At 37.9% G+C, this 5,781-nt stretch overlaps 1 non-coding gene across 1 annotated transcript; it reads left to right on the plus strand.

The window, feature by feature from the left end:
- Positions 1 to 1,799: 1,799 nt before the first annotated feature.
- TRNAG-CCC (transfer RNA glycine (anticodon CCC)) lies at positions 1,800 to 1,870 on the plus strand. Its single transcript has one exon. It is a non-coding gene; the product is annotated as a tRNA-Gly (tRNA).
- The last annotated feature ends 3,911 nt before the right edge of the window (positions 1,871 to 5,781 follow it).

The following is a 5,781-nucleotide window of genomic DNA, read 5'->3' on the forward strand; positions in this document are numbered from 1 at the left end:
CATGCTATACGAAGTTACTGAATGTATGAAAGCTTAGGGAAAGAAAGATAAACTTAGCATGCTTCTCAAATTGGGGCAGAGATCCTGAGTGAGCTGCATAAGCCGTGATAAATTTAAAGACCTATACAAAGGGGTGTAGTACGGAACACATGCACCAAAGAACAGTAGTTCTTTCAGCTGTAGTCCACTTGCTTTTCTGCTTGAAATATTTATATCTTCTAGCATCCATGCTTAAAGTGATTTGACTTCTTTATAAGCATCAAAACAATTTTGCTCCACATGAAAGGTATAGGAAATCAGAGTGGAACAGTCATTGTTTGGTTCCTTTCGTTTCTTTCCAGCTCCAGCACAGATCCGCTTACTCTGCAGTGTTCAGATGAATTGCTCTCTTGGCTTTGGTATTTTGAAATTTAAGTCTTTTTACATCATAGACATTTTGGAAGTAATTTGTGAAGCCATTTAGTCATCACCTTCCCCAAAATAAGATCAGCTATACTTATACCCATTTTAAGAAACAGTCAATCAGATTAATTTTTTAGGGTTGCTGGTGTTGGTTGTGTCAAAACTTCCCTAGGCAAGGTGAGCAGTTAATTGCCTAGTGACCTTTTTCCAGTATTTTAGAATATACGTTACTTTCTTCAGGTAATTTGCTTCTGGTAGAGAATTCTTTTTCCTACGTAGTCCTGTAAGTATTGTTTATATGAGGATGTTATGGGTTATATGGACATATTAAAAGTGCTTAATTAGGGAGAACAGTATATGTCATGAAGTATGTGATCTGTAAGTCTTCTACATGTAGAATTTGCAAAATTAAGTCATCTATCTCTGGAATAGTTGTGAGAGCTATTTCAGAATCAGGTCACAAGACCATCTGTAGAAAAACTTTCTGGTTTGAAAGTGATGTGGTGTGGTCTGAATAGTTCAAATCAGTGTTATCAGAGGCTGCAGGATTCAGAAATTCTGTAAGAACTAACCAAAACCATTACCAAAAGTGTATGGAAATTATTTGTTCAGGGACAAATTTGCAACTGAAGTTTCATCTGGTAGTCAGAATATCCTTGAAACTCTCTTTATTGGATGTAGTATTGTAATTACTTCTGATCCCAGCTAATCATTTGGTCTTTGGTCTCAAGGCCATACTGTACCTTCACAAATTCCTTATTTTTCACTGATTCTCCATAACAGTATCTTCTTGACCTCTTTTATCAGTCTGTCTGTAACTGGTAATCCACTTACAGTTATAACTCTCTTAAATCATGGTTATGTCACAGCCCTTGTTACTACTCACTCTGGTATAGTTGCTCTGTATCTCATTGCCAACCTCACTAGTGTGCAGGAAAATGTAATCAGTGCATGGGACAGAGGCAGACCTGTGAGTCTAACGAATAGAATTATTATTACTGTCTAATGAGATGGCTGTTAACTAAATGGTCTTAGACTTGGAAGTAGCAAAGTACATCTGCTTTCATCTTGCCACCCTTTAGCCAAAAAATTTCTGTTGCTCTTTCTTGTAATTGTCTTTGAGCATTAACATGTAGGGAAGATTTGGGCCATTCAGCTGTGTTTTTCCTAACATGCTTGTAGTAGATCCTGATCATCTCTAGTGTTTTAATTCACAAGGAACAAGCTCTTTTAGATCTATGCAAGATTTTTGTCTCAATAGTTAAAAAAAGGGGGAGGAATCCTTTGTATTTAAGGACTGTCTAAATCAATAACTGACTATGCAGCACTTTGCATGCTGGTGCAGCACTTTGCATGCTGGCGCAGCCCAGGGTGATTTCATTGTAGGCTGCACAGAGGCACCAGTGGTGTAGTGGTATCATGCAAGATTCCCATTCTTGCGACCCGGGTTCGATTCCCGGCTGGTGCAGGGAAAACCCCATCTTCCATCCTCAGCAGCAGCTGTTATAACCCTGGAGCTCAGTTTGTGAGTAGGGCTGTTACAGCTTCTGCAATATTGAAAAATGCTTGTATGTGGATTTGTGTAAATCAGTCAGTCCTGGCTTTTAAGCACAGGGTCTTACAGGTGTGTGACAGTGCTGAAGCCTCTAGGTCAGGTGTCCTCAAACTTTTTAACCAGGGGGCCGGCGCGCGGATGCAGTGGCAGGCAGTCATCTGCATCTGCTTGGTTCCCCCCAACCCACAGCGGGTGGGGTCTGTAAATACCGGGGGGCGGATTGAGGACCCTGGGGGGCTGTATCCAGCCTGCGGGCCGTGGTTTGAGGACCCCTGGTCTAGGTGATATTTTGTAAAGACTGTATTGCAGTTTTAGTTCTAGTGGGGCTGAGTTCTTGTCTCCATCGGATTGATCAGCTGCTTGGGAATCAGTACATTGAGTCTAGCTGTAGACGATCTCTTAACAGGGAAAGGGCAGTTGTAATACATACTGTATACATGGTATATGTTAGGTATAGTTCATCAAGATGCATGTGGGCAATGTTTTCTGTTCTCTTGCTTTGTGCTTCTTTGTTACATGAATTTTGGGAAGGGAAATTAAGTCGCTGTGGGCTTGCACTCTCTTACAAGTTTTTCAAGGAGTATATCGAAGATACTTACAGCTGTAAGACTGTATATTTAGGAGCCAGCAGTTCACATGCACTGAAAGCGGAATGTGCAGAGAGAGACTGTGTGTTTGTGTGTGTGTGTGTGTGCATGCCTGTGTGAAATAACCTGTGAAGTTTAGTCCTTGAACACTTAGAAATCTTTGGATTTTGTAAGGTAAATTATGTTTCCTTCCTTTAACTAAACAAATGACACCCTGTGTTAAAGCAGCTGATCTTTGAGAAAAATATTCTGGCCACTAATTCAGCCAAGGAAATGTGTGATCAGTGCCAGCGTGTTGTGGGTTTGCAGATTAAGTGTCGGAAACAATGTTACATATCCTATGAAGTTCCTTACAATACCATTTAGGTTTATCATTCTAATTCAGCACTCAGTAACTTTATTTTTCAATGATCCCATTCTTCTACAAAGAAATATTCCATTGAAGAATATTAAGTTCTGATGATACAGAGGTTGTATTCTGTCAGTCAAAGCAATATCAGGGTTTACCTGTAGTTTTTTTGTATTTGATTCTGTTTGGGTTTTGCTGTATAATCCAGCAGTCTAATCACATAGTATTTTAAGTTCACTTCTGTTAAACAGTTCACCTCTGAAAGTTTGTTTGTATGCAGATAAATTGAAATTGTTCTATGTGATCTAAGAATTCTACAAATAGCAACATACTTAGGAATTTGAATTCATCAGCTGTATGACCTGTACCACTGCACTGATATGAAGTATCCTAGACATGGCCTTTTATTATAAGATAGATGAACTGAGACTCTGTCCAGTTTTAACACTTCCAGATAAAAGGGCTGTTCTTGCCACTTTCTTCTCATCCAGAATTGATAGGTTTATATTATATTTGGGAAGAGGGGCTCAAGAAAGCTGTTTAATATTCAAGGTTCACCTCCTTCAAGCTCAAGAGCAGTCCCTTCCAATGAGTAGGAAGGAAGGCAAAAATGCCAGGAGGCTTGCATGGATGACACCAAATTGGGAGAAGTGGCTGATACTCTGGAGGGCTGTGCTGCCATCCAGAGGGACCTCATCAGGTTGGAGAAATAGGCTGAAAGGAACCTCATGAAGTTCAACAAGGAGGAGTAAAAAGTCCTGTGCCTGGGGAGGAACAGCACCAGGCACCAAGATATGCTGGGGGCCACCCAGCTGGAAAACAGCTTGGCAGAAAAGACCCTGGAGGTCCTGGTGGACACCAAGTTGAACATGAGCCAGCAATGTGCCTTTGCTGCAAATAAGGCCAATGGTATCCTGCACTGCATTAGGAGGTGCATTGCCAGAGATGGAGGGAGATGATCCTTTCCCTCTACTCAGAACTAGTGAGGCCCCACTATGTCCAGTTCTGGGCTTCCCAGTACAAGAGAGACATGGATGTACTGAGAAGAGTCCAACAAAGGGCCATGAAGATGGTGGAGGGATTGGAGCATGTGTCCTATGAGAAAAGGCTGAGAAAGCTGTTCAACCTGGAAAGACTTGGGGGATAGTAATAATGTATATAAGTACCTGACAGGAAGGTGCAAAGAGCATGGAGCCATGTTCTTTTCAGTGGTGCCCAGTGGCAGGACCAGAGGTGATGGGCAAAAACCAAAACACAGGAGATTCTGTATGAAAATCAGGAAACATAGTACAGATATACAGGAAAATGAAAAAATGGATATGTATAATTGTTTGATATCAGTAAACTATCAGGCCTTATGCTCATGAATAAAAAGACTTTAAGGCTTTGATGTAGAGCCTGGTGTATTCAACATCAAATAGCAGGATAATGAAATACTGGTTTTCAGTAAATTTGAACAATTTCATTTTAATTAATAATAATTCATTTAATAATAAAATTTTAGAATGTTTTAGCTCTACTTTTTCAATAATGGGTTTTATTTTTATTAATACACTTTACAAAACAAAATGTAAGATTGGCCATTTTATTTCAACAGCTCAAGACAAAAGGTGTATCAGTCAGAAGTTGAAACTATCTGCAAAAGCCTGTGTAAGACTGAACAGCAAATAGAAAGACTAAATGATGATCTCTGTAATGCTGAATTGTCCTACAGTGAAAATAAAAGGAAGTATGAGGACTTAAAAAATGCCAAAACTGCAGAAGAAATCTCTTACAAGATATAATTTTTCATCAAATTCATTTTTTAGAGAAGAAGAATTGAAAATAATGTTCTTTGTATCAGAGAATTATTGGGCAAGCAACCGAATATTAAAAAAAAAATAATTTAAAACATTATGATTTTAATGCTGCATTTTAAAACACTTGAAAAGTAGCAAATAATAATAGTCTCTGGAAGATAAAATAAACTGGTTACTAAACGGTCGTAGGTAATAGCAGGCTAAAAAGTAAAGTTAACAGGTTAAATATTCTCAGCCATACAAAGAATTTGTTATTGCTAAGTGATTTAAAATGAATACTAACAAATAACAATCTCATTCTTTATGTAACTAAATGATTAGAATAATTTGTAAATCAGTATAGTTTTATTTCATGCTAAATGTAATCATTGCAAATGAAATACTAGGTTAGAATAATTAATTATCATTTGGATATCATTAGTTATCTAGAATTGAAATTTTAATTCATCCTTCTATAGAAGCCTTGCCATGACTATGAAGACTTAGAAGACTTGCAAGACTTGTTTTTTCACTTCACACAATTCTTAATGAATAATATGGTACATATGCATACAACTTTTAGGATCAGTGTTATTGCAAAGTGTAAGATTCAGCATTCAGAAATATGGAAAGAAAATAAAATGGGGAATTTTTAAGGGTCTTTTTTTACCATGGAGGTATAAGTGGTGTTTTGCATATTCTTCACTAGAGAACTTCTGCTACATAGAAGGTATAGATTGCCTGAAAAGACTTTCACAGTTTTATTTTCCGTAATAATTTTAGGATTTCATTACTTGTAATCAGTAACATTAGGAACAGTAATAGTATTTTCCTGGTTATAATATGCATTGGTATATTAGGCACTCCACATGCTTCCTGCCTGCCTTTTCACCTAGCTGCTGGCCAAAAGTAAACGTATGTCCAAGTACCAGACTCTGCTTCTGAAAAGAAAAAAGGAATCATTGGATATGATTTAAAAGTCAGCTAAAAAGCTCATAGAATCGAGGTAAAAAACTGTAAAACATGAGCTAGAGAACTTTAGAGCTGTTTTCATAATGAATAGGAGTGAGTCAGTTTTATGTTTGTTAAAGTCCTTCATAGTGCCAGGTT

This window comes from Falco biarmicus, chromosome 3 (assembly GCF_023638135.1).
Source record: "Falco biarmicus isolate bFalBia1 chromosome 3, bFalBia1.pri, whole genome shotgun sequence".
Classification (NCBI taxonomy): domain Eukaryota; kingdom Metazoa; phylum Chordata; class Aves; order Falconiformes; family Falconidae; genus Falco; species Falco biarmicus.